General features: G+C 47.6%; 1 long non-coding RNA gene across 1 annotated transcript; it reads right to left on the reverse strand.

Annotated features, from left to right (window-relative positions):
* Positions 1 to 410: 410 nt before the first annotated feature.
* LOC119974710 lies at positions 411 to 10690 on the reverse strand. The gene is made up of 3 exons (XR_005462560.1): positions 10533 to 10690; positions 6809 to 6858; positions 411 to 818 (listed from the first exon to the last, which is right to left on the reverse strand). It is a non-coding gene; the product is annotated as an uncharacterized LOC119974710 (long non-coding RNA).
* Between the last annotated feature and the right edge of the window lie 3378 nt (positions 10691 to 14068).

The raw sequence follows: 14068 nt of genomic DNA on the forward strand, positions 1-14068 counted from the left end.
AGAAGTCAATGTACGGGTTACGGGGAAAAGGCGGGATAATGGCACCAAGTCATAATGTTCACTTGGCGAGTTGGCGCAGACCTGATGGGCCGAACATCCTCCTTCTGCATCGAACCAGATCTGTGATTATATTGAAGTGGCCACACCTAAGATTTGAGTTTTCCACATTGAGTTGAAAATGATATTTTACCTCATGTAATATTTCCACATGTCAAACCGGCTGGAGGGAAAAGTACTTTTCATCCCCTCTCGTTGTCAACTGAATTCTTTACGACTAAGTTTGTTTTTTATTGTCAGTTTGGGTTTTGTACACCAGAGCGTTGTCAAAGTGCATTTCTGTTGGCTGCTATTGGCAATTTACTTTTCATCATCTGTCACAAAAAAAGGAAACATGTGGAAATCAAGAAAAATATTTTTGAGGTATTGAAACATTTATTTACTTGGTGTCGCTCCATTCCTTCAGTACTTGCAGGGTCTGTTTTCAATAACAAAAAACCTTCCAAGTCAAGTGTCTCCACAAACAGTTTGCTGGTCATTTGCATTTGAAAGGTGTTGATTGTGACCTGACGGTACCAGTGTTCTCCGACTAAAAGTGAAGTGTTTGAACAGTGGCGTAAACCTTTGAATATTGTTGAATGCCTACATTTAACTTGGGTCTTCAGCATCCCAAGCCTGTTGTTGTACACGTTCACGGGTACTTCATAAGTAGAACTTCATTCCTGGAGGGAGCAACCAGTTCATCGGTTTTCAATCTTTGATCGGAATTGTCATCCTTCTGCTCACGTCCATTCTGTTCTCTTTGTGAGACATTCTGTACACTTGAAACATATGATTATGGATCATATTACATTTCTCATTCAAATATTGAGAGAACTATTCCAGAGTTGTACACAGCTGTCCTTGTCCTCCATCTGTGCTTGATTTTGCCTGTTGTTATTTTAATTTCTGGCTTTACAAATGGCCACTTTTGTGGCTTTGCTCAATATGTTTATTTTCTCTTGATCTTTCTGTTTGAGGAATGTCTCCTGATTGAATCATACAATGCTCTGAATAATGCTGGGCCAAAAGTGTAACCCATACGATTAAACAAACAAGTGGTCAAAGCTTCAAACAGTGAAAAGCTATGACACACATGAGTTAAACCTAAAAATGGACAAAGATACAGATCCTTATTGGTAGATGGATTTAATCCATCCTCACTTCTTGACACAAGGAGCCAGAAAAGCCGAACAAAAATATTCTTATCCTTAAACTGGGTTTTGCATGGGCAGGTCCTATCTCCAGAGTATGATGGTCATTCATCAGTATTCCCAAATTCGGGTCTCCAATAAATCTGCTACAGAGAAGCTGCACATTGTGGTACATCTCCTTTATAGAGCTGGAGATTGCCTCGACATGGATCATAACGTCTTGGTTGTTTAGTAGACTACGCTGAGCTGTTAAAAAAGGCTATAGATTTTTTGTCTCAATAAATAGAGACATGAAACATAAAACTCAGAATGTTATGCTAAACCTTCACAAAACACTTGTTGGGTCCAAGATGGCATTGTGGGTAATTCTGAGTTCCATGGAAAGGATGTCAAAGCCTTGGAGAAGGTGCAGAGTTTTTACTCGAATTGTACCAGAGTTGAGACTTCAGTCATGAGGAGAGGCTGAAGAAGCTGGAGTTATTCTCTGTACAGCAGAGCAGGAAGGTGAAGAAGAGTTTTGATAGGGGTGTTTTTGATAGGGAAATGATGGAGAAACTGTTTCACGTGGCAGAAGGGTCAGTAAACAGGTGCGCGGGTTCAAGGTGATTGGCAAGAGATCCAGAGCTGATATGAGGAAACAGGTTTTCACACAGCGAATTATGATCTGGAATGTAATGCCTGAACTGTTCTTCAAAGAAGATTCAATAGTAACTTGTAAATGGGAATCAGGGTTGGATTCTCCATTTTACCATGCGGGAGAGGATGTGTCAGGCAAAAAAAGGGATTAACACAGGATTCCGATCCTCATTGGCATCGGGACTGAGGTGACACCAGATTATCTGGACCCGCGTCCTCTGGGCCATGTGGGCGAGAATTGGTGCAGGTCTTGTCAAATGTGGCCTTGATTAAATAGACCTCACAGTGGACGAGGAGGGCAAATCTTTAAGGGAGTTGCCCCTAAAGTCCATTAGACAGCCACCCCTCGCCCCACAATGCAGGACCTACCCACCCCACCCTCACCAGAGGCCCCCAGACCCCCACCAGAAACCCCCCGTTAGAGAGACCAACAGAGACCACTCAATTCGAGAGACCCCAACCAGAGGCCCCCTAATTAGAGAGACCCCCACCAGAGACCCCCCATTAGAGAGACCAACAGAGACCACTCAATTCGAGAGACCCCAACCAGAGACCCCCTAATTAGAGAGACCCCCACCAGTGATTAGTACCAGAGACCCATTCAGAGAGATTCCCACCAGAGACCCCCTAATTAGCGAGACCCCTACCAGAGTGATTAGCACCAGAGACCCATTCAGTTACAGAGATTCCCACCAGAGACCCCCTAATGAGAGACTCCGAGCAGGGACCCCCCATGAGGGGGACCTGTGACTGGAAGCTAAAGAGACGTCCAGACAGAGGCAGCAATAAAAATCGCTGCTTTAACACTCACCTGGGCAATACACCTGCTGGCTCATGTAGAGAAAGCATCATCTGTCTATTTGTTGAAAGAGAAAAGCCGTCAACTGGATTTAAATCCCCTCCGATCTTTGATCTGCAAGCCGTTCACTCATTTCTGTGTGAAATTGCTTTCACTATGCTGTGATTGACAGCTTCCACACACACACACACACACACACACACACACACACACACACACACAGCTGTCTGCATTGTTTCATTGGTCTTGAGTGGCTTTGAAGGACCCAGATGTGAAACTAACCAGTTAGGTGCTTTCAGTGCTCTCACTTTCTCTTTTCCTTTGCACAAAGCACTTAACTGTCTTTGATGTGGTCCAGGAGCTGTCAATCATAGCTAGATGTTTATAAACTGTGGGAGGGTTGACCCAGAAAACCTTCGGAGGGAGCTGAATTGCATTGTGGGGAAGTGGGGGGGGGAACCAGCTGCTGGACCCCGTAACCGGGCCGCCCGCTCAAAATGATGCCCCAATATCGGGATTCCCTAGGGAATCCCTGGCAATACTTGCAAATCAGGCGCAATTCAGCTCCGATGGAGAATCTCGGCCCACGTGAATTGGAAAAACCTGCACTGCGATGGGGAAAGAGCGATGGGTGAGATTAATTGGAAAGTTCCTTCAAAGGCCCATCACAAGCACAGTGCACTGAATGGTCTCCTTCTGTCAGACACGATCTGACGATTCTGTGACTCTACATCAACAAGTTTTAGGTTCTGATGACTGAAACTGTGAAGCTGATCCAATACTTATAGATTCAGCCGAACCGTATCTTGAACTTACTGAACGAATCATTGGTTTCTTATTGAATCAGTAATCCATCTGGGCCATTTACTGAGTTGCTGTCATCAACCTTCTCTTGAATAGCTGGAACTGATTTTGAAAAAACCATCCCAGTAAATGACATAACTCAATAATATGCTGTTACAAGTAGAAGAGGAGGAGCTCGAATGGCTCCCCTCTTTTCCCTTTCCTTGTTTGAACACAGCAGTTTTTAAAAAATGACATGCTTGTCAATTGAGTGAATGTTTAACTATTTCCATGCTGAGACTGTAAAATACACAATCAAACAGGATTCTTCGAGTTTCATAAAATAAAAATGCTCTGACTTATACACACATAAACACAAATAGATTACAGAGTGGGAGGTTAAAGTAAGCAATTTAAAGTGCAGCAAAGTTAAAGGGACATACAGTCAATGAAGGCTAATAACTTGTCTCACTTTGGATTAAATTTGGTGGGCGTTTGCATCAAGGTTGAAAGATTTAAGGGCGCGATTCTCCGCCCCCCACGACGGGTCAGAGAATAGCGGGAGGGCCTTCCCGACATTTTTCCCGACCTCCCGCTATTCTCCCCCCCCCCCCCCCCCCCCCCCACGGCTGCCCCACGACACGAATCGCTGCTCGCCGTTCTTTACGGCGAGCAGCGATTCTCCCCTAGCCGATGGGCCGATTTCCCAGGCCTTTATGGCCGTTTTCACAAACTCCAACACACCTGCTCTCACAGTTCGTGAAAACGGCCGCAAAGTGCCGTTCTGGAGAGCCATGCCACCGATTGGTGCAGCCGTGCCAAGGGTGGCATGGGCCCGCGATCGGTGGGCACCGATCACGGGCAACGGGTCCGAACCCCGCGCACTCTTTGTTCCTCCGCCGCCCCGCTGGATCAGTCCGCGGGGTAGCTGAGGGGCATAACGGCCCGCGCATGCGCGGGTTTCACACATATGCTTGATGATGTCATCTGCGCATGCGCGGATTGGAGCCGTCCAATCCGCGCATGCGCGGCTGACGTCATCGTTTGCGTCAGCCGCCGTTAACCTTGGTGAAGTTCACTTCACTTAGTGAAGTTCGCTAAGCCTGCGATGCCGAGGTTCACGGGGCCCCGCTGCTAGCCCCGACCGGGGAGCAGAATCGGGTCCCAGGAGGGGGCACGGAGGCTGCCATGAAACACGGCCAGTTTCACGGCAGCCTTCACGACTCTCCGCATTTGCGGAGAAAGACTGGTGGATTTATCTGTTTTTCTGAAGATAGCTTGTGGAGTTGAGTTATATTTAAAATCTCTGTTTGCAACACATGGAGAGTGAAAGCAACAACAAACAGGGTTCGAAACTCGCTAGTAGGGCAGCACAGTAACATAGTGGTCAGCACAATTGCTTCACAGCTCCAAGATCCCAGGTTCGATTCCCGGCTTGAGTCACTGTCTGTATGGAGACTGCACGTTCTTCCCGTGTCTGCGTGGGTTTCCTCCAGGTGCTCCGGTTTCCTCCCACAGTCCAAAGATGTGCAGGTTAGGTGGATTGGCCGTGCTAAACTGTCCTTAGTGTCCAAAAAGGTTAGTTGGGGTTACTGGGTTACGGGGGTAAAGGGGATGGGGTGAAGGCGTGGGGCTTAAGTGGGGTGCTCTTTCCAAGGGCCGGTGCAGACTCGATGGGCTGAATGGCTGCCTTCTGCACTGTAAATTCTATGATATAGTTAGAGAGAGAGGGACTCACACAGGGAACTTACTTCTTCGGCAGCTCATACACTTGTGCTAGTCTGCAGAGAAAACAAGTGCTTGAACACACAAAGAGTTAGCTGAATTGTCACATGACGTTCCATTTCCAACTGGCTGGTGACCCAACTATGGTCACGCCCTGAGTATTCCAGCTGGAAGTTGATTTGATTATGGCAGGAAATTCCTCTCCCAGCCAGAGTCCTTCATGTGGAATAATTATGTCTAACACAGTTGAGACTGGATGTCCTGCAAATGGGGACAGGAGATAAGCTTCATTCACGTTCCCCTAAGGCTTTGTGGGGCTCTTACTGAGAGGCAGGCTTGACCTTGGATTGTAGAAGGTACAGTGATGTAAATGTGCAGCCATCTTTGTGGTTTCAAGTCATTGAAATGTGGCTTTAGTCTTTGTAAAAACAATCAATTAGTAGTTTCCATTGGGTCACTGTCCGTGTGGAGTTTACACATTCTCCCCATGTCTGCATGGGTTTCACCCCCACAACCCAAAGATGTGCTGGTTAGGTGGAGTGGCCATGCTAAATTGCCCCTTCATTGGAAAAAGAAAAAAAATTATAGTTTCCAGCCAGTAAATTCATAAAGTCGTTTTTCCATACCAGCACGCCACGAAACGGAATGAAGTGCTACCATATTAACATTTCATTACAAGGTTGTTTTACAAAAAGCATAAAAACGCATTCATACTGAAATGCTCACTCAGCAATCTTACACGGCTACAGTTATGCTCCATTCAGTTCAAACATTTCATCGCCCTCTGCATGAGGCATAATGTCAATTAAATCTTTCTTGAATGTTGGGGTCTGGCTTGAGAAAGGAATTATTTCGGAAATTGGGTGCCTCCTGGCCTTTTTCGTTCTAAATCCCTATTCGGTATCGTCTAAGGGGTTTGGGTTTTCACTAACATCTCGTGGTAGAGCCCTGGCATTTTAATGCCAAGAGCCAAATTTTATGAGTTTTATCTTTAGTGGAAATTCAAGTTCGATGCTTGATTTTTGGGAGATTAACTTTCACAGACTGTTATAGAGAGAACCTCGCAGTTTCAAATATTTATTACTGCATGTAAAAGCTCTTACCCCTTTAATTGCTGCGCCCACAACCCAGGGGTTTCACAGTTTTGTGTTTGGTACATTTATAAATCTTATTTCTAGGGTGACACTGGGTGATAAACTAGTTTTAAACTTCAGTAAGGTGTTTGGGTCCCTCTCCTGCACTTTGGTCTCCAGTCGAAATTTGGACATGACAATTTGATTTTCTAGTGGTACAGTTGTACACGATCTGTACACTATCTGTACTTGTGGATTTCACTAAGGCTGTTTGTTTTATTACATATCAGGCTGGATTCTCTGGTTCCCCCAGCCTTGTGCTTTTCAGCGGCACCCCATGCCGCCGGGACACGAAGGGGGGTGGGGTTGCTGCCAGCGGGAAAACAGAATCCCGACAATCGGAGCACTCCCCTTGTTTTACTCAGCACTGGATACTCCTGGGAGATGCTACACCAGAATGCTGACAGCTTTGTGGGCTTTGGGCATGTTTTCAATGTGGTATTACAGGTCAGCAACAGCAGTGTAGTCTTTTACTTTGGAGTCTGCTCTAAAGATAATAACCGACTCTAGAGTCTCAACCTCAAAATAAATTTTTCACTCACCACTTCTCTTGCGAAATCTGAAACTTCTCCTCTCATTTGCCAGTACTTCCCTGCATATAACACACATGGGTTTAGCATCCTCATTTGCATTGGCACAATTGACAAAACCGTACCTCAAGAAATCATCTTTATACTGCTTTGTTCCCAAGTTAAATGTCTTCTTAGTAGCTGCTAACCAAAGACCCTGGAGCTCTGTACGGGGGTAACACCAGCACTGTGACCTGTTCTGTGCTGCCACTTCTGACTGGAAGAATCCACACAGCTTCATTTATTTTAATTTAAAATGCGTCAGCGGCCACCATTCTCAATGTAAAATCCCGTAGCAGCCATTGGGCACTTCTCCTCTGATCAGGGCCACCACGGGAACAATGCGATCAGATCCTCCTGACACCCGTCCGCGGCCTACCCACAGGTCACAATCCTCACTTTGAAAAATCCTGCTTTAACCAACACACTCGTATGAACCTTGCCTACAGTTCGAAAATCTCCCTCTCCTGCCAAAAGCAAATTTTGAAAACCACCAACAATCTGAGCATTTGTGGGATTCACCCATTGCTCCTGGCTCCACGCCGGACGCATGCATTTGCTCAATCGTGACAGATAGAAAGAGAAAAAAAGAACTCGCATTTATATAGCACCCATCACATCATCAGGGCACCTGAAAGAGTTTCATGGTCAATGAAGTAGGGTGTGTGTGTGTGTGTGTAAACATACAAGTGTGTGTGTGAATGTACAAGTATGTGGTGTGTGAATTTACAAGTATGTGTGTGAATGTACAAGAGTGTGTGAGAATGTATAAGTGTGTGTGAGAGAATGCATAAATGTGTGGTGTGTAAATGTACAAGTGTGTTTGTGTGAATGATAAGTGTGTGTGTGAGAATGTACAAGTGTGTGTGTGAATGTACAAGTGTGTGTGTGAGAATGTAGATGTGTGTGTGTGAGAATGTACATGTGTCTGTGTGTGAATGTACAAGTGTATGTGTGAATGTACAAGTGTGTGTGTGAGAATATACAAGTGTGTGTGTGTAAATGAAAAAAAAATGAAAATCGCTTATTGTCACGAGTAGGCTTCAATGAAGTTATTGTGAAAAGCCCCTAGTCGCCACATTCTGGCTCCTGTCCAGGGAGGCTGGTACGGGAATCAAACCGTGCTGCTGGCCTGCTTGGTCTGCTTCAAAAGCCAGCAATTTAGCCCAGTGAGCTAAACCAGCCCCTAGTGAGCTAAACCAGCCCCTGGTTTATGTAAATGTACAAGTGTATGTGAGAATGGACAAGTGTGTGTGTGTGAACGTACACGTGTGTGTCAGAATGTACAAGTGTGTGTCAGAATGTACAAGTGTGTGTGTATTTGAACTCTAATTTTAGACTATAACCCTAGTTGTGGGTTCCTCAGTGATTTGGGATACTGTGGTTTCTCATTGGATTTACTTAGCACTGGTACGCCCCATTAAAATAAATAAGTTACTTTTGACATTCAAATGATGCTGATGAGGAAAATCTGGGCTTTCTCAATACAGATGTGATAAAAAAACTGAAATGTTTCTTTCCGCTCTCAGCACTTTGCAAAGCACGATAATGGCAGTTCAACACTTCGAGAGGGAAACCAGGGTAAGGTTTTACAGTAAGCAGCCCTTTATCTTTCTTTCCATTTGACTTAAAATCTCTTACAATAAAAAGTAATGGTGCTACTTTAAGAAGGGAGAGCCAGGTTTTCCTGTACCTGGTTTGCCGCTGTTTTAAAATGATAAAAAGATAAATGAATCGGCGGTCGCCGTGAAAAACGGCGAGCGGCGATTCTTCCGAGCAGGGGGTGGGAGAATCGTGGGGGGCGCCAGGGGGGCGTGTCGTGAGTCGCCCGGCCCTCCCGCGATTCTCCCACCCGGCGTGGGGAGCGGAGAATCGCGTCCCATATTTTGAATAATTTATGTGAGTTGATTAGAAGGTGCAAAGGAAGGGAAATGCCCAAACACACTAGCCATGCCCATTGGCCTTGCCACCTCGAACATTCCATGCCCCCTGCCCACCTAGGGTCTCAATGGCTGCCTCCTCCATTGGTGTTAAAGTTTACAGTGTCATGGGACCTCTGCCTCTTCTTGTCTTCTCCCTATCCCTGTATACCAGCATTTCCGTACATGGCCTGTTGACAAGTTGTGACGATAGGTGAAGCACCCCAGTGTCCATACTGAAGGAAAGAAGCAGCAAGTATGGGCAAGCTGGGAAAGCATTTGTGGGGGCAGTGGGAGGTGCTGAGTGTGCGATTGCAAGTAAGCACAAGTGGAATGAAATGTTGCACCATAACTGGAGGAATGTTCATGGAAGTAGCGGAGGGAAGGATTGATAATGGTTGGGTTAAGTAGGGACCGTCCTGGACTGTACAGGAAGCAAGATGGATAGAAAGGGCAATCCTATCTTTGTAGTCCTGACCAGGGCATTAAAATCTCTTTCTGCGCTGCAGCCAGGTCTTTGGAGCAATGGTGCTAGGCATTGACCTGCTCAGAGTTCCCTCTCCAGTGCCAATCAGGGGAAATTAAACTTCCTTCCTTTGCTGCTGTAACTGAGCAGCTTTGTTAGTCAATTCCATCTGCTCATGCTATACTCAGCCGAGGAATTCTGGAAGCACTGTTTCAATTTCCAGGAATGATGTGCATTACTTAATGGAACTATTTATTGGTAAAGAACCACATATTGGAGCCCAGTAACTATTATTTGTACAATACGACTCATCTAGCTGTGGTATTGAAAATGCTAAATTACCTTATTCTCATTCCACTGGGCAGCACGGTAGCACAGTGGTTAGCACAGTTGCTTTACAGCTCCTGGGTCCCAGGCTCGAGTCCCGGCTTGGGTTACTGTCTGTGCGGAGACTGCATGTTCTCCCCGTGCCTGCATGGGTTTCGTCCGGGTGCCCCGGTTTCCTCCCGCAGCCCAGAGGTGTGCAGGTTAGGTGGATTGGCCATGCTAAATTTCCCTTAGTGTCCCAAATATAAAAAGGGTAGGTGAGGTTACTGGGTTACAAGGATATGGTGGAGGTGTGGGCTTAAGTAGGGTGCTCTTTATAAGGGCTGGTGCAGACTCGATGGGCTGAATGGCCTCCTTATGCTCGGTGTAAATTCTATGATTCACTCTTTAAAGAGGGTGATTTTTTTGCAGTTATCATTTTGTCTTGATTTGATCATTGATTTTCTATTATAAACTAATGCATGAAGTGATTTTACTATTTCCATGCTTGAAAGACGTGCTTGTTAGGTGAATTGGACATTCTGAATTCTCCCCCTGTGTACCTGAGCAGGCGTCGGAGTTTGGCGACTAGGGGCTTTTCACAGGAACTTCATTGCAATGTTAATGTAAGCCTACTTGTGACACTAATACAGATTATTATTATTATTTCTCATTGTCGAGGCTGGCATCCTCGGAAGCTGTAACTGTAGCACTTCATTTTGTTTCCCTTAACTCCTGGGAGGGATGGTGGAGGCAACAGGAAGCATGAATGGTCCCCAATTTGACACCACAGGCCAAACAAGCCTTGGCTAAAATCCAACTCAACTGGTGTTATTTTCCTTCTGAGCTCATTATCTGCCCCTGCTTACATCTGCCGCAAAATCTGGCATTGTTTCCCTACTGGGGAGAAAAAAAACAAACCTTTACTTGTATTAGTAAATCAGCCTCGACTAGGGTCACCTTTCCCACACACACACACACACACATTTGTTAAAGGCAAACCTACATCCATGAATTCAGGTTACTTCGTTCATTCCGCTCTTTTCCGATGATTTGGGCCAACATTTTATCCATTATCAATTCTGTTAAATGGGACTGTTTTGTATGACTACAAGTTTTTCACCAAAGTTATCATCATTTGGCCAGCAGCGAGCCTCCCTACCGGCTCCGCACCTCGTGAGATTCTCCAAAGTCCCGCAAGATGTCGGGGTCAGAACCCCGCCCCAAATGGGCGTTGCCGAATGACGCTCACGGAAAGTAGGTCGTAGACCTACTTATGACCTATTTGCGTGGGATCTAGCGGCCTCCCTCAATTCTTCGGCATCCCCAGGGAGGCGGCGGTCGGGCGCCGATCAGTGCTGGTTCTCACAAAAGTGGACGAAGCGGAACGGCACACGGGGGGGGGGGTCTCTCAGGCCACTGGAGACCCCAGAGTGGTCAGGGCAAGTGCAGGGTGGCTCCCTGGCCCTCCACCTGGAATGTGGGCACATTGGCAATACCCAGCTGGCACCCTGGCACTGCCAAGATTCCCAGATGGCCTTGCAAACCTGGCAGGAGCACTGCCAGGGTGGCAGTGCAAGGAGGCCTGATTTCTAGAATGGCACAAGCAAAGGCCAGGGGGCCATGCCCATGCCCATGAAATGTGGGTGGAGAGGGTGTTGAACGGTGGGGGAGTGCAGGGTAGGTAAGTAGGGGCATCCGGGAGGTTGGGTGGGTGATGGGTGGGGTTCCTAGAAGGAAGGGGGTACTGTAAGAGGGCTTGTGGGGCCCTGAAGAGCGGGGACCCCCAGGTACCCAATAACAGAATGTCCACACTTGGGGGTGTGGGGTAGTGTCCATGTGTAGGGGGGGTGACATTGCCCATGGATGGGGGATGTGGGGGACCCACAAGTTCACTTAAAGATCAGGGCACCCTTTCAACATGGCGGCCCCTTCTCTGAGTTCAGCTCCCCAGTACTAAAAAAGTGCGGGATTCCCCAGCCGCATCCACCTGGCAACCGGAGAATCCTGCCCGAGGTCAATGGAGTTCTCCATTTAAAAAAAATAAATTTAGAGTACCCAATTCATTTTTTCCAATTAAGGGGCAATTTAGCGTGGCCAATCTACCTAACCTGCACATCTTTGGGTTGTGGGGGCAAAACCCACGCAAACACGGGGAGAATGTGCAAATTCCACACAGACAGTGACTCAGGGCCGGGATCGAACCCGGGACCTCAGCGCCATGAAGCAGCAGTGCTAACCACTGGGCCACCGTGCTGCCCCGGAGTTCTCCATTCTACACGTCTCGGCGGGCGGATCGAATGAATCCAGCCCTCAGTGTGGGCTAAACCGGTGAGATGCTCCTCAGGGCCCAAAAAAAAGTATTTAAGTCATTGAATAGCGATGGGGAACTCGCCGTCAGAGCAGGCGGGAAACTCCTGAGGCATTTTTGGGAGAATTGCGGCCAGTGGGTGGGATTCTCCACCGTTGGGATTCTCCTTTGTGCCCACAGCGCGCCCACACCCACGGGATTCCCACCAGCATGGGGTGGCCACAATGGGAAATCCCATTGGCAGGTAGTGGGAACGGAAAATCCGACTGCCGGCGAGGGCGCGATGCCGAGGAACACGCGGCCGAGAATTCCACCCAGTTTACCTGGTTGTGACCATATTGCTGTCTGTGAGAGTTTGCAGTGCGCACATTGGCTGCCACGTTTCCCACATTACAACAGGGCGCACAATTTAAAGGCACTTCATTGGCTGCAAAGTGCTTTGAGACATCCAGTGCTCATAAAAAGCACTGTACAAATGCCAGTGCTTTTTCCTTTTGTGCACAGGTTTGCAGTGTCTTTCTGCATCGGTCAGTCACACTGGGGTTGCTGAACATCTCTGTGTCCTTAGCCAAATGGGCATCACCACAACAGACATTGTGGGCGAAATTCTCCCAAAACGGGAAAAATCGTCAAACCGCCGTAAAACCCGGGCGGGTTTTACGGCATCGCGCCCCTTCCCGACGGGGGACCGATTCTGGTCCCCCGTCGGGGCTAGCAGCCCGACGTCGGAGGCTCCGACAAGTCGGGCTTAACGAAAATCGTTAAACCCGCTTGTCGGACTTAGCGCCGGCTGACGCGTCATATGACGTCAGCCGCGCATGCGCAGGTGGGAAGACGCCACCCGCGCATGCGCGGGTGACGTCACCGCTTTTTTTTGCGCGAAACCCGCGCATGCGCGGTCCGGGTTGCCCCTCAGCCGCCCCGCGTATTGATACTGCGGGGCGGCGGAAGGACAAATAGTGCGCGGGCATCGGGCCCGCTGCCCGCGATCGGTGGGCACCGATCGCGGGCCCATGGCACCCTTGGCACGGCCGTGGTACTGCCGTGCCAATCGGTGCCATGGTTATTTTTTTCCAGGTAGTCACGACGTTTTTACGAACGGCAGGACCAGGTGTGTTTGCCGTTCGTAAAAAGGTCGTAAAGGGCTGGGACTTCGGCCCTTCTAACAGCTGTGAATCGCTGCCGGCCGTAAAAAAACGGCGGCAGCGATTCGTTTCGGGATTTCGGCGGGGGGGTGGGAGAATAGCGGGAGGGCGTCAAAAAAGTCGGGAAGGCCCTCCCGCTATTCTCCCACCCGTCGTGGGGGGCGGAGAATTTCGCCCTGTACTTTTGCTCTCTGTGTACCTCACCATCTTCGAAAAGCTGGTTCCAAAATAGAACTTGCAGTTGCCCTTTCTCATTTAATGTTCATCTTTTAACTATGAAGGATGTGGTTTCATGTGCTGTTCCTGAAGTATCTAATGGTTCTCTTAAAATATTATTGGGGAACCATTAGGAAATGGATAATTTTCATGACATAATGGAATTTGAATTGGATGTTTTGAACAAATGTTTTGAGTTAATTGCAAAGTGACTCAACAGAAAGATACAGATGTAGATTTTGCATTCAGGCAAAATCCTGAATAAAAGAAGGGTGCAGTAAAATTCCTCCCATCGGATGTTTGAGTGAGCTGACCTCCGTGACATTCTGGTACGGGTTGCCCAGGGAGAAGCCAGTGATTAGAGCACCACGGTGGCACAGTGGTTAGCACTGTTGCTTCACAGCTCCAGGGTCCCAGGTTTGATTCCATCTGGGGTTACTGTCTGTGCAGAGTCTGCACGGTCTCCCTGTGTCTGCGTGGGTTTCCTACGGGTGCTCCAGTTTCCTCCCACAAGTCCTGAAAAATGTGCTTGTTAGGTGAATTGGACATTCTGAATTCTCCCTCTGTGTACCCGAACAGGCGCCGGAATGTGGCGACGAGGGGCTTTTCACAGTAACTTTGTTGCAGTGTTAATGTAATCCTATTTGTGACAATAAAAAATTATTAGTAGTAGTACAAAGACCTTCATATTTTTTAGAACTGTTTAACTGTTCATTGTGTGGTGAATGTGATTCACGCTATATATAGTTGCCAATATCACTCCATGTATATATGTTCGTTATCTACCCATTGTAAGTGCAGTTGCACTATCCGACCACCAGGGGGAGTCACTCTGAGAGTACGCGAGAGTTTGTACTGGGCTCCTCCCTT

This window comes from Scyliorhinus canicula, chromosome 12 (genome assembly GCF_902713615.1).
Source record: "Scyliorhinus canicula chromosome 12, sScyCan1.1, whole genome shotgun sequence".
Classification (NCBI taxonomy): Eukaryota; Metazoa; Chordata; class Chondrichthyes; order Carcharhiniformes; family Scyliorhinidae; genus Scyliorhinus; species Scyliorhinus canicula.